This window comes from Oncorhynchus nerka, linkage group LG20 (genome assembly GCF_034236695.1).
Source record: "Oncorhynchus nerka isolate Pitt River linkage group LG20, Oner_Uvic_2.0, whole genome shotgun sequence".
NCBI lineage: Eukaryota > Metazoa > Chordata > Actinopteri > Salmoniformes > Salmonidae > Oncorhynchus > Oncorhynchus nerka.
Window position 1 is genome coordinate 62,183,736 of NC_088415.1, and position 14,169 is coordinate 62,197,904.

A 14,169-nucleotide genomic window follows, 5' to 3' on the forward strand; every position below is an offset into this window, starting at 1 on the left:
AGAAAAATCCCCATATCCAGATGTGCAAAGCTGATACAGACATACCCAAAATTGCTCAAATCTGTAATCGCTGCCAAAGGTGCACAAGGTGTACAAGGTACACTCAGGGGTGTGAATATTTATGTCAATTATATATTTCTATATTTCATTTTTAATACATTTGCAAAAATCTCCAAAAGCTTGTTTTCACTTTGTCATTATGGAGTATTGTGTGTAGATGGGTGAGAAAAACAATCTATTTCATCCATTTTGAATTCAGGCTTTAACTCAACAAAATGTGTGTGTGTGGGGGGGGGGGGTCTCTGTAAATCTCTGTAACCCGGTTACCTCTAATAAACTGTAGTACTGACCTCTTGGCGGGGGTATTGGGGCAGGGAACCCACATATATGCGTTCGGAAGGGAGGGAAGGGTAGTGGCCAATCGTGCCGTGATGTCTTTTCTCTGGCCGCAGAAGGCCCTCATACCAGACCTTAGCCGGCTTGACGAACGTACCAAGATTCAAATTAGCTTTTTTTCTAGGGCAGGAAGGAAGCAAAACAACCCAGTTATTCCGAAATAGCATGTGAAAGGATGTCCTTAAGGCACGGATGCAAGCAGGGTGTTAGGTTGAATTACACATCAAACATGCCTTAAAGTGCATAGCTAATTGTGTATCATCCAGTTTCCTTTTCAACTGCTTATCAGAAAGGAAAGAAAATGGTTGAACATAATGTAGCACAAAAAGGATCATTTAAATGTTCATGATGGAAACAAATCAATTATCAATCTTCACAGTGGCTCATGATGACACTCTATGAAATCTCAATTATCCAAATCTGACAGTTCTTATTTTTCATTTATATTTCTTCATTTAACCTTTTTTTTTACAAGGGGTTATTCTCATTTACATAAAATCTCTCCTTACAAAAAAATATTGCCGTTTTGAAACTGCAGGAAAAGTGCAGTAACTGCAGTCGACTGTGATATTTTGGATGCAGTAATTGCAGAATAACTGTAGTGTACTTACACTTACGAAAAAATATTGCAGTCAGCGTGCATTATAACTGCAGTTAGACTGCACTCTAACTGCAATTACACTGCAGTTATAATGCACACTGACTGCAATCTTTTCCCGTAAGGGTAATTTAATTAATGGTGCAGTTACCGGGGCAGCAAAATATCCGAAGGTGATTGGCTTTTCTCGTCAACCAGTGAAGAGGTCGTAGGGTCCTTGCTTACTGACGTGGAGCACCTTCATCTGAGGAGCACCTCAGTGAAGGTTCTAGGTACCAGGGCACAAACCAGAATCCTGAACACAGAGAGAGGGAAAAGTCAATCAACCATATGTCCTGTTATAGGGATCAATAACATTAATTAATTAATTCATAAGTTATGCCTCCCTGTTTGTAGCTAATCATATACAGTTGAAGTCAGAAGTTTAAATACACCTTAGCCAAATACATTTAAACTCAGTTTCACAATTCCTGACATTTAATCCGAGTAAAAATGCCCTGTTTTAGGTCAGTTAGGATTTATTTTAAAAATGTGAAATGTCAGAATAATAGTAGAGAGAATGATTTATTTCAGCTTGTATTTCTTTCATCACATTCCCAGTGGGTCAGAAGTTTACATACACTCAATTAGTATTTGGTAACATTGCCTTTAAATTGTTTAACTTGGGTCAAACATTTCGGGTAGCCTTCCACAGCTTCCCACAATAAGTTGGGTGAATTTTGGCCCATTCCTCTTGGCAGAGCTGGTCTAACTGAGTCAGGTTTGAAGGCCTCCTTGCTCGCACACGCTTTTCCAGTTCCACAAATGTATTCATATAGCCCTTCGTACATCAGCTGATATCTCAAAGTGCTGTACAGAAACCCAGCCTAAAACCCCAAACAATGCAGTACAGGTGTAGAAACAAGGTGGCTTGGAAAAACTCCCTAGAAAGGCCAAAACCTAGGAATAAACCTAGAGAGGGACCAGGCTATGTGGGGTGGCCAGTCCTCTTCTGGCTGTGCCGAGTGGAGATTATAACAGAACATGGCCGCGGTGTTCAAATGTTCATAAATGACCAGCATGGTCAAATAATAATAATCACAGTCAGGACAGTTGAAACTGGAGCAGCAGCAAGGCCAGGTGGACTGGGGACAGCAAGGAGTCATCATGCCAGGTAGTCCTGAGGCATGGTCCTAGGGCTCAGGTCCTCTGAGAGAGAGAAAGAAAGAGAGAAAGAGAGAATTAGAGAGAGCATACTTAAATTCACACAGGACACCAGATAAGACAGAAGAAGTACTCCAGATATAACAAACTGACCCTAGCCCCCCGACACATAAACTACTGCAGCATAAATCCTGGAGGCTGAGACAGGAGGGGTCAGGAGACACTGTGGCCCCATCCGATGATACCCCCGGACAGGGACAAACAGGAAGGATATAACCCCACCCACTTTGCCAATTCACAGCCCCCACACCACTAGAGGGATATTTTCAACCACCAACTTACCATCCTGAGACAAGGCCGAGTATAGCCCACAAAGATCAGGGATTTGTGATGGCCACTCCAATACCTTGACTTTGTTGTCCTTAAGCCATTTTGCCACAACTTTGGAAGTATGCTTGGGGTCATTGTCCATTTGGAAGACCCATTTGCGACCAAGCTTTAACTTCCTGACTGATGTCTTGAGATGTTGCTTCAATATATCCACAATTTTCCTACCTCATGATGGCATCTATTTTGTGAAGTGCACCAGTCCCTCCTGCAGCAAAGCACCCCCACAACATGATGCTGCCACCCCCATGCTTCACATGCATTTTTCTTCCAAACATAACGATGGTCATTTCATCAGACCAGAGGACATTTCTCCAAAAAGTACGATCTTTGTCCCCACATGCAGTTGCAAACCGTAGTCTGGCTTATTTATGGTGGTTTTGGAGCAGTGGCTTCTTCCTTGCTGAGCGACCTTTCGGGTCATGTTGATATAGGACTTGTTTTACTGTGGATATAGATACTTTTGTACCTGATTCCTCCAGCATTTTCCTCCAGCATTGCTGTTGTTCTGGGATTGATTTGCACTTTTTGCACCAAAGTACGTTTATCTCTAGGAGACAGAACGCATCTCCTTCCTGAACGGTATGATGGCTGCGTGGTCCCATGGTGCTTATACTTGTGTACTATTGTTTGTACAGATGAACGTGGTACCTTCACGCATTTGGAAATTGCTCCCAAGGATGAACCACACTTGTGGAGATCTAAAAGAAATTCTGAGGTTTTGGCTGATTTCTTTTGATTTTCCCATGATGTCAAGCAAAGAGGCACTGAGTTTGAAGGTAGGCCTTGAAATACATCCACAGGTGCACCTCCAATTGACTCAAATTATGTCAATTAGCCTATCAGAAGCTTCATTTTCTGAAATTTTTCAAGCTGTTTAAAGGCTAAAGGCACAGTCAACTTAGTGTATGTAAACTTCTGACACACTGGAATTGTGATACTCTCATCCAGCAGCCGAGACGGGATGCCCCCATTCCCATAAGCCCCTGGGCCTGGAGTAGTCTGCTACTGTCAATTGAGAAAGTACAATAATAGCATTACTATAATAATCAACAATCTTCTGACCGGTGGCGCAAACGGTAACTGGTTCCTCTCAAGTTTTCTTTCTTCTAGGGGGTTTTTCCATGCCACTGTGCTACTGCTCCCTCCTTTGGGGTCTAGGCTGGGTTACTGTAAAGCACTTGACAAATGTTCAGGGTTGGGTAGGTTACATTCTAAATGTAATCAGTTACAGTTACTAGTTACCTGTCCAAAATTGTCATCGGTAACGTAACTTTTGGATTACCCAGACTCAGTAACGTAATCTGATTACATTCCGTTACTTTTAGATGACTTTCCCTTTAAGAGGCATTAGAAGAAGACCAAAATGAATGTTACCAATTGAACGACATCTATTGCAGGATAAATCTATGTTAAAGTTTACATAGCTGGTCATATATGGATGTTAAATGTTACTTTATGGGTTGGTTATGGAGGCTTCTTCTAACCCATTGCTTTCTACTACATATAAAAATACGATAAATTATATCTTTACATAAAAAATTCCAGTCATTCCAATAAATGTTATACCCCTTGATCTTCAAAAATAGGACTTGGAAATATGGAAGTATAGATTAGCCAAATTATTTTACCTGAGCATGACCCCAATACTAAGGACTTATTAGCCAGCCCTACTCTGTTGTTTATGATGTTGTTGTCATGGAGGACTAATTGGGCTCATTGATTTGAGTTGAAAAATAAATGCTGCGCTCATGGAATGGCATGCTTTGAGCACTATTGAAGAAAGAAAAAAAATTGTCTTCCATAGGCTTGGATCCGCTCTAAGAAGCGATGCATTTTTCATTGGCGGTCCACTGGTTTCAAAAACAATGATTGAAAGGCAGCTTAAACTTCTTGAATTCAACCATTATTGAGTTCAAATACACATTTAGATTTGTGATCAGCCATCAACAACAGCCACAATCCATAAGGCGCCCATAGCTAAATGAGAGAGCAGGAGTGTGATTCACATCAATGCGCTATGTAGATATCAGTAGTAAGTGACACCCGTATCACCGTAGACTTAGCTACTGCTGTCATCCTTAACTCCAAGCGTTTATTCAAGTTGGATAATCTTTGGATGACGACAGCAGTCGCACCATTGGAAGAAATAGCTTGGACTGTAGCCTACAAAAGCCTATTCCTGCCCTTTTCCTGAGATGCATCAAACACAGTTGGTGTGTCATCATAGTGGTTACTGACCTGTGGTCAGACTCGCTCAGGTGGAACAAACATAAACTTGCGCTTTTTTTCAACGCTGATTTGAAGTGTCAAAGATTGTTTTTCTGAATTTAAAAATAATCCTCGATGTAATCGTCTACTTTTTCAAAAGTATCTGTAATCTGATTACAATATTTTTGCTGGTAATGTAACTATTGCAGTTTGTTGTACTCCGTTACTCCCCAACCCTGCAAATGTTCTAGTAAAAGGGTACTAAATACTGTAAATATTTGATTAGTTGATTGATTAAAATTTGATGACCATTCCCAATGATCACATGCCTCCTTTCACAGAGGTAAACAATGCCTTGTATATGAGTATGTGTCTCCCTCTAGTGGTAGGTTACTGCAGTACCTTCATGAAGTCTTTACACCTTACTGATGTCACGTCTCACAGTGCATGGCTTCTTCTCCCGGTTCTCAGTGAAATCCTGGATGTCATACCTCCCTGGGCCAGTGATGGTTTTCTAGGTCGTGGAACAGCGTATCATTAGTTACAATGGAACCATCCAGTCACAGCCTTATAGTGCCATATCAGCTCGGATTTATTAAATCAAATAAAATTGTATTTGTCACATGCGCTTAATACAAAAGGTGTAGACCTTACAGTGAAATGCTCACTTACAACCAACAATGCAGTTTTAAGAAAAATAACTGTTCAGTAGAAAATAGATAAGTAAGAAATAAAAAAATACAAGTAAACAAATAATTAAAGAGCAGCAGTAAAATAACAATAGCAAGGCTATATACAGGGGTATCAGTACAGAGTCAATGTGCGGGGGCACCGGTTAGTCAAGGTAATTGAGGTAATATGTACATGTAGGTAGAGTTAAAGTGACTATCCATAGATAATAAACCTAAGAGTAGCAGCATCGTAAAAGAGGGGTCTTTGAAGAGGCGACTCTGGGATGCTGGCAATCTAGGCAGAGTTCCTCTGTCCAATGTCTTTGTTCTTTTGCCCATCTTAACAAATAAAAATTATTGGCCAGTCTGAGATATGGCTTTTTCTTTGCAACTCTACCTAGAAGGCCAGCATCCTGGAGTCGCCTCTTCACTGTTGACGTTGAGACTGGTGTTTTGCAGGTACTTTTTTAATGACGCTGCCAGTTGAGGACTTGTGAGGCGTCTGTTTCTCAAACTAGAACCTCTAATGTACTTGTCCTCTTGCTCAGTTCTGCACCGGGGCCTCCCACTCCTCTCTCTATTCTGGTTAGAGTCAGTTTGAGCTGGACTGTGAAGGGAGTAGTACACAGTGTTGTTCGAGATCTTCAGTTTCTTGGCAATTTCTCACATGGAATAGCCTTCATTTCTCAGAACAAGAACAGACTGACACGTTTCAAAAGAAAGTTCTGAAGAAGGCCAGTTTGATTGGTTCTTTAATCAGGACAACAGTTTTCAGTTGTGCTAACATAATTGCAAAGGGGTTTTCTAATGATCAATTAGCCTTTTAAAATGATCAACTTGGATTAGCTAACACAACGTGCCATTGGAGCACAGGAGTGATGGTTGCTGATAATGGGCCTCTGTACGCCTACGTAGATATTCCATTAAATCAGCTGTTTCCAGCTACAATAGTCATTTACAACATTAACAATGTCTATACTGTGTTTCTGATCAATTTGATGTTCTTTTAATGGACAAAAAAATATGCTTTTCTTTCAAAAACAAGGACATTTCTAAGTGACCCCAAACTTTTGAACGGTAGTGTACGCAAATGCCAACAAAATAACTTTTTGGTCAGTGTGTGTGTGTGTCTCAAATATTTAACTGTACTATAATACTTAAAAAGCTGTTAAAATTTTTAATATCGGTATCGGGTTTTTTAACAAGGAAAATATCGGATATCGGTATCAGGCAAAAATTTCATATTGGTGCATCCCTAATTTAATCAATTGTAGAATAAGGCTGTACTGGAACAAAATGTGGAAAACGTCAAGGGGTCTGAAAACATTCCAAAGGCACTGTACATCCTTTAATTAGATAGAAAAGACATCTAAGAAAGTAAATGCCAAGTCCAAGACAACTAACTCTACTCTGTAGGGAATTCTCTTGGGAAATTCAGTCAAGATGTTTCATAACTCCTATAATACAACAACAATACAACTGTGACATCACACCAAATTGCTGGCGTAACTGTGGGGAGAGCAGGGCTAATCACATCCACATACTATTTTCCTGCCCAGTCCTCAATCATTTCTGGACCGAAGTATGTAAAGTACTGGATGATACGCTTGAACACTCACGTTCTCTAAATCCAGAACACATGTTCCTTGGGAGAACCCCTCATACACTGGTCCTCCAAAATGATAAGTACCTTTTCAGAATTCTGAGAATAACAGCACTTAAACAGATGACTAGAAACTGGCTTAAACCCCTGGCACCACAAATAAGCAATTGGAAAGAAACAATTAATGAAATCTACAGTATGGTAAATGATAACTCATAGAATAAGAAACCAAATAACTCTGAGATACGATGGGAAAAAGTATAGAAAACGGACATTATATTGTCAAATATTTATAGGCCCTAACAGGAGATAAAATGTACATGTTTGAAAGAGATGGGTGTTTGTGTGTCGGTGGATGTGTGTGAGAATGGGTGCATGTATGCGACTGTAGAAGTGCAGATGTGTGTAAGCATGTGTGGGTGCGTGTCCGCGTACCATTATATTGTTTTATGAAATGCTGACTGTCGGTGTGTTGAGGTTAATTATTTCCTTTTCATGTTGGGAGGGGGGGGGGGGGGGATGTGTATATCTCTTGTTGGGATTCTGTTGTGATCTAAAACCAATAAATAAAAAGTATTACAAAAACACAACTAAAAAAGCTGTGGTGTTATTGGACAAGTACACGTACTATCTCCTAGTTTCAAAACATGTTCTCCAGCCTGAACAAAACCCTGGGAAAGAGAAAATGATGACCACCAAACTGACTCCCAACATTACCCATACATACCTTCTCCCTCAGCTGAGTGTAACATTTATCCACAGCAGCTTCGAACCTCTCGGCCCTCTGTTTCTGGGCACGGGTGGCCTTCTTCAGGCCCTCTTTCTCCTGTTCTGCCTTCTCAGACACACTGGACACACTGGAGATCTCCCCCCTCAGACCATCTCCATCTTCTGCTCAGTCAGCTGCCTCTCCAAACCCTGGGAGAAAGAAAGACAGGGAACAAACACTGACTGTTTAACCTTTCAACATATCTAAATAATTATCTCTAGCCTGGTGAAAACAAGATAGGATTTCACTCATGGACGACGTCCGTCTTGAATGGGTTGTAGAAGACTATTCTTTGTGAATCAGAAATGTCTACTTTTTACTGTCTTTCTTCCCAACAGTCCCAGACATCACACACACACAGGCTGGAAGCATAATACTGACTGCAAACTACCTCCTTTACTTTACCGGTGTCTTATTCTACAGACAGAATGGTTAAGGCTTAGAAATACACCTTTCCCAACTCAGACAATATAGTGATTGATTGACTGACTAATAGACTGATGCCTGAACTTGTGTGTTACCCGGAGCTGCACGGTGAGACGGTTGTTGTCAGCCTCTTTGCTGTGTAGCTGGCCCTGCAGGTGAGCACGTGTGGTCTCCACAGACTTGGTGGCATGGACCGCATTCTCGGTGTTCTCCTGTGGGCCTCCTATGTAGATATTCCATAGAAAATCAGCCGTTTCCATCTACAATAGTCATTTACAACGTTAACAGTATCTACACTGTATTACTGATCAATCTGATGTTATTTTAATGGGAAAAAATGTGCTCTTCTTTCAAAAACAAGGACATTTCTAAGTGACTCCAAACTTTTGAACAGTAGTGTATATCATTGAGTTAATAAAGCTCCATACAAACATGGTCTCTTTTTTGTTTTCATGAGTAAGAAGCTCCAAAATGCAGGTATTTCATACCAGCTCAGAGCTTTCTGTGGTGGTGTGGCAAGATAGCAGAAAATACGGAGCGTTGCGCCGTGATTGGCTCAGTGTTTTGTCACTCATGGGGAAACTACGTCACAGCGACGTCTAAGGGGAGAGCTCAAAGTTACTAGCCCTTTGGGTGCTGACACAGAATTACATTAGCAAGGTGGCGCAGACAGAGATGGTCGCCTCGCTTTGAGTGCTTAGGAAACTATGCAGTATTTAGTTTTTTTAATGTATTATTTCTTACATTGTTAGCCCAGAAAACTCTTATGTGTTATAACATAAACTCAGCAAAAAACAAAACGGCCCTTTTTCAAGACCCTGTCTTTCAAAGATAATTCGTAAAAATCCAAATAACTTCACAGATCTTCATTGTGAAGGGTTTAAACACTGTTTCCCATGCTTGTTCAATGAACAATTCATGAACATGCACCTGTGGAACGGTCGTTAAGACACTAACAGCTTACAGACAGTAGGCAATTAAGGTCACAGTTATGAAAACTTAGGACACTAAAGAGGCCTTTCTACTGACTCTGAAAAACACCATGAACGTGCCTTAGGCATGCTGCAAGGAGGCATGAGGACTGGAAATGTGGCCAGGGCAATAAATTGCAATGTCCGTACTGTGAGACGCCTAAGACAGCGCTACAGGGAGATAGGATGGACAGCTGATCGTCCTCGCAGTGGCAGACCATGTGTAACAACACCTACACAGGATCGGTGCATCCGAACATCACACCTGCGGGACAGGTACAGGAAGGCAACAACAACTGCCCGAGTTACACCAGGAACGCACAATCCCTCCATCAATGCTGAGAGAGGCTGGACTGAGGGCTTGTAGGCCTGTTGTAAGGCAGGTCCTCACCAGACATCACCGGCACCAACATCGCCTATGGGAACAAACCCACCGTCACTGGACCAGACAGGACTGGCAAAAAGTGTTCTTCACTGACGAGTCACGGTTTTGTGTCACCAAGGGTGATGGTCGGATTCTCGTTTATCGAGGTCTGTACTCTGGGTCGATTTGGAGGTGGAGGGTCCGTCATGGTCTGGGGCGGTGTGTCACAGCATCATCGGACTAAGCTTGTTGTCATTGCAGGTCATCTCAGCGCTGTGCATTACAGGAAGACATCCTCCTACCTCATGTGGTACCCTTCCTGCAGGCTCATCCTGACATGACCCTCCAGCATGACAATGCCACCAGCCATACTGCTCGTTCTGTGTGTGATTTCTTGCAATCAGGAATGTCAGTGTTCTGCCATGACCAGCGAAGAGCCCGGATCTCAATCCCATTGAGCACGGTTGGGACCTTTTGGATTGGTGGGTGAGGGCTAGGGCTATTCCCCTCAGAAATGTCCGGGAACTTGCAGGTGCCTTGGTGGAAGAGTGGGGTAACATCTGACAGCAATAACTGGCAAATCTGGTGCAGTCCATGAGGAGGAGATGCACTGCAGTACTTAATGCAGCTGGTGGCCACACCAGATACTGACTGTTAATTTTGATTTTGACCCCCCCTTTGTTCAGGGACACATTATACCATTTCTGTTAGTCACATGTCTTTGGAACTTGTTCAGTTTATGGCTCAGTTGTTGAATCTTGTTATGTTCTTACAAATATTTACACATGTTAAGTTTGTTGAAAATAAATACATTTGACAGTAAGAGGACGTTTCTTTTTTTGCTGAGTGTACATCCAGGAATAACTATTGGATAAAGGAGCGACGTCAACTTACCAACATTACGACCAGGAATACGACTTTCCTTTGTTCGGACAACCACCCAGGACATTGGATCTAATCCCAGAGGCTGACCCAAAACAATGTACCCGCAGAAGGGGTAGACAGAGCGGCCTCTTGGTCAGACTTCGGAGGCGTGCACACCACCCACCGCTTCCGAGTATATTACTCCCCAATGTCCAGTCTCTAGACAACAAGGTGGACGAAATTAGGGCAAGGGTTGCCTTCCAGAGAGACATTGGAGATTGTAACATTCTCTGTTTCACGGAAACATGGCTCTCTCGGGATATGTTGTCGGAGTCAGTACAGCCACCAGGTTTCTTCATGCATTGCACCAACGGAAATAAACATCTCTCTGGGAAGGAGAAGGGTGGAGGTGGATGCTTCATGATTCATGGTGTAATCATAACAACATACATGAACTCAAGTATTTTTGTTCACCTGATCTAGAAATCCTTACCATCAAATGCCGACCACATTAGCTCCCAAGATAATTATCTTAGATTATAATCACAGCTGTGTATATAACTCTCCTAGCAGATACCACGATGGCCCTCAATTAACTTCACTGGACTCAATCTAAACTGGAAACTAAATATCCTGAGCTGCTTTTATTGTACCTGGGGATTTAAAAAAAAGCTAATTAGAGAACAAGGCTACCTAAATTCTATCAGCACATTGACTGTAGCACGCACGCAGGAAATACACTGGGCCACTGCTTCTCTAACTTCTGCGATGCATACAAGGCCCTACCCCACCCTCCCTTTTACAGTGTAGTTATTCCCTCCGCAAGGCAATCAAACATGCAAAATGTCGGTATAGGGACCCAGTGGAGTCGCAATTCAACGGCCCAGACACGAGACGTGTGTGGCAGGCAATTACAGGCAATTACAGACTACAAAAAGAAAACCAGCCACGTCACTGACACCGACGCCTTGCTTCCAGACAAACTAAACACCTTCTTTGCCCGTTTTGAGGATAATACAGTGCCACCGACGCGGCCCGCTACCAAGGACTGCGGACCCCCCCTCTCCTTCTCCATGGCCAACGTAAGATATTTAAAAGTGTTAACCCTCTCAAGGCTGCTGGCCAAGACGGCATCCCTAGCTGCATCCTCAGAGCATGCACAGACCAGCTGGCTAGTGTGTTTACGGACATATTCAATCACTCCCTACCTCAGTCTGCTGTTGCCACATGCTTCAAGATGGCCACCATTGTTCCAGTACCCAAGAAAGCAACTAAATGATAACTGAACTAAATGACTATCGCCCCATAGCACTCACTTTTGTCATCATGAAGTGCTTTGAGAGACTAGTAAAGGATCAAATCAGCTCCAACTTACCTGCCACCCTAGACCCACTTCGGTTTGCATACCACACCAACAGGTCCACAGACGATATAATTGCCATCACACTGCACACTGCCCTATCCCATCTGGACAAGAGGAATACCTATGTCAGAATGCTGTTCATTGACTACAGCTCACCATTCAACACCATAGTACCCTCGAAGCTCATCATTAAGCTTCAGGCCCTGGGTCCTGGACTTTCTGACGGACCGCCCCCAGGTGGTGAAGGTAGGAAACAACATCTCCACTTCGCTGATCCTCAACACTGGGGACCCACAAGGGTGCATGCTCAGCCCCCTCCTGTACTCTCTGTTCACCCATGACTGCACGGCCATGCATGCCTCCAACTCAATCATCAAGTTTGCAGATAACACAACAGTAGTGGGCTTGATTACCAACAACTACGAGACAGTGTACACGGAGGAGGTGAGGGCACTCGGAGTGTGGTGTCAGGAAAACAACCTCTCACTCAACTTCAACAAAACAAAGGAGATGATCGTGGACTTCAGGAAACAGCAGAGGGAGCACCCACCTATCCACATCTACGGGACAGTAGTGGAGAAGGTGGAATGTTTTAAATTCCTTGGCGTACACATCACGGACAAACTGAAATTATCCCCTAAAACCCTCACAAACTTTTACAGATGCACAATTGAGAGGATCTTGTCGGCTCTCCAGAGGGTGGTGCGGTCTGCCCAACGCATCACCGTGGGCAAACTACCTGCCCTCCAGGACACCTATAGCACCCGATGTCACAGGAAGGCCAAAAAGTTCATAAAGGACAACAACCACCCAAGCCTGTTCACCCCGCTACCATCCAGAAGACAAGGTCAGTACAGGTGCATGATAGCTGGGACCAAGAGACTGAAAAGCTTCTATCTCAAGGCCATCAGACTGTTAAACAGCCATCACTAACACAGAGAGGCTGCTGCCTACATACAGAATCAAATCATTAGCCACTTTAATAAATGGATCACTAGTCACTTTAAAAAATGCCACTAATAATGTTTACATATCTTACATATCTCATATGTATATACTGTATTTTATACCATCTATTACGTTTTGCCTATGCCACTCGGCCATCTCTCATCCATATATTGAAATGTACATATTCTTATTCCATCCCTTTACATTTGTGTGTATTAGGTAGTTGTTGTGAAATTGTGAGATTACTTGTTAGATATTACTGCACTGTCGAAACTAGAAGCACAAGTATTTCGCTACACTCTCATTAACATCTGTTAACCATGTCTATGTAACCAATAAAATTTGATGATGAATTGATTTGAAGTGCCCATCCATGAAGCCTCAATTTCATTGGCCACAGATAAAATGATGTCAAAATGGCAAATTATTTTCAATCCTTGTCATGTGAAGATAAATAATTAACAGAAATTATAGATAAAACGTATCAGTGCTCATCGGCCATTGGACATAAACATTACACAACCATTTGTAAATCGCAAATTCAACAATGAGTGGTTTGGAAGGAAGTGAGCACAGCACAACAAGGTGAGTCCAAAAATGTTTTGTATGCTGCTGCATAAATTGTGTAATATGCCAGGGAGATATGTATACTGTAGTTAAGAAAATAATACTAAGTGTATGTTGTGTAGTAAGCTGTTAGTAGCCCATGAGCCTCACGTTAATAATTTGGTCTCTTTTCCCCTCTTAATTTCGCCTACTGTTCTGACTTGGTGGTGCATGTGCGCGTGTAGCCTATAGCCTGTTTTAGAGAAATGTAATCAATGAATAATGTAAGAGCTTTCATTGTCTGCTTATATGCCCCCGTTATTTATCCTATGGTTCTGACTTGGTGTACAGGGAGAATACTGTAAGAACGGCCCATGTTCTGATTTCTGTCACTGTACATTTCAAAAGTGAAGCACAAATGGTTATATTGACACGTCCATCCTAGCTCGCTCATTAATGTCTTAATCGAAATTACGGATTGCCTCTTATCCACTCGTTGTTCCCTTATGCCATAGTTTGTACATCTCAATTGCAGTTGTGTAAAGTATTCAAGTAAAAATACTTTAAAGTACTACTTAAGTAGTTTTTTGGGGTATCTGTACTTTACTATTTATATTTTTTGACAACTTCTACTTTTACTCCACTACATTCCTGAATAAAATAATGTACTTATTACTCCATACATTTCCCCTGACACCCAAAAGTACTCGTTATATTTTGAATGCTTAACAGGACAGGAAAAGAGAACATCCCTGGTCACCCTACTGCCTCTTATCTGGCAGACTCACTAAGCACAAATGCTTAATTTATAAATTATGTCGAAGTGTGCCCTTAACTATATGTACATTTTAAAAAACAAGAAAATTGTGCCGTTTGGATTGCCTAATAGAAGTAACTTGAAATGATTTA

General features: G+C 42.1%; 1 long non-coding RNA gene across 1 annotated transcript; it reads right to left on the reverse strand.

The window, feature by feature from the left end:
* Nucleotides 1-1,556: 1,556 nt before the first annotated feature.
* Nucleotides 1,557-8,507, reverse strand: LOC115101566 (uncharacterized). Its single transcript, XR_010460065.1, has 4 exons — nt 8,300-8,507; nt 7,737-7,927; nt 5,138-5,249; nt 1,557-2,182 (listed from the first exon to the last, which is right to left on the reverse strand). It is a non-coding gene; the product is annotated as an uncharacterized LOC115101566 (long non-coding RNA).
* Nucleotides 8,508-14,169: the final 5,662 nt, after the last annotated feature.